The sequence below is a fragment of the Sapajus apella genome, unplaced genomic scaffold (assembly GCF_009761245.1).
Source record: "Sapajus apella isolate SASKATOON/1434 unplaced genomic scaffold, GSC_monkey_1.0 scaffold82, whole genome shotgun sequence".
In the NCBI taxonomy this organism is placed as follows: domain Eukaryota; kingdom Metazoa; phylum Chordata; class Mammalia; order Primates; family Cebidae; genus Sapajus; species Sapajus apella.
The window spans coordinates 9,082,738-9,083,514 of NW_022437022.1; the positions used below are offsets into that span (position 1 = coordinate 9,082,738).

At 49.3% G+C, this 777-nt stretch overlaps 1 pseudogene; it reads left to right on the plus strand.

The window, feature by feature from the left end:
• The first annotated feature begins 468 nt into the window (after window positions 1-468).
• LOC116533501 lies at window positions 469-575 on the plus strand (annotated as a pseudogene).
• Window positions 576-777: the final 202 nt, after the last annotated feature.

A 777-nucleotide genomic window follows, 5' to 3' on the forward strand; every position in this document is an offset into this window, starting at 1 on the left:
CTGACTGCAAAAGGAAAAACGCTGCCTGCCCAACATGCCTGCCTTGCTGGCCTGTTCTGTGTCTGTGACCAGGAATTTCGAGGAGAGGATTCTGTGCAGGGAAGGACCGCCTCATCATCCACTGGGAGATGCCAGCTCACAGGAGCCGCGTTCTCAGGTGTGCTCAGACCTCCTCCTCTGCAGCCTGCAATTCTGCCATATTCCAGGGACTCAGCTCTAGTTCTCTTCACCCCTGCAGCCATCTCTGGGAGAGCTGTAAGTAACATCACGATGGCAGAGATAATAATAATAATTACCACTTGTTAAGAGCTGCATATTAATATTAACCATGTGCTCTGCACGGACTATCTACTCCTTCTGTGATGATGCAGAAAATGTGGTACTGTGCCCAATTTATAGACAAGGAAAACTGAGGTGTATAGATACCCAGGCACTCACCCAGGCACACAGAGCAGGAAGGAGAGCTCAATAGCTTCTGGGCTTTTTGGCTAAGATCAAGTGTAGTATCTGTTATCGGTTTAACGTCTGAGACTGCAGCGTCGTCGTCTGGGGTAAATACCCGAGGTTCATCATCTCACACCGAGGAAATCAAGGACACAGACACACAGGAGTGAGTTTAAGAGTGGAGGTTTAATAGGTGAGAGAAAGAGAAAAGAGAAAAACGTTCTCTCCTGCAGAGAGAGAGAGGCTCCTGAGTGGGTCTTCCGGTTTCGTGGTGAAATGCACGGGGGTTTTACAGACCAGCTTGAGGAGGTGGTGTCTGGTTTACGTAGGGCC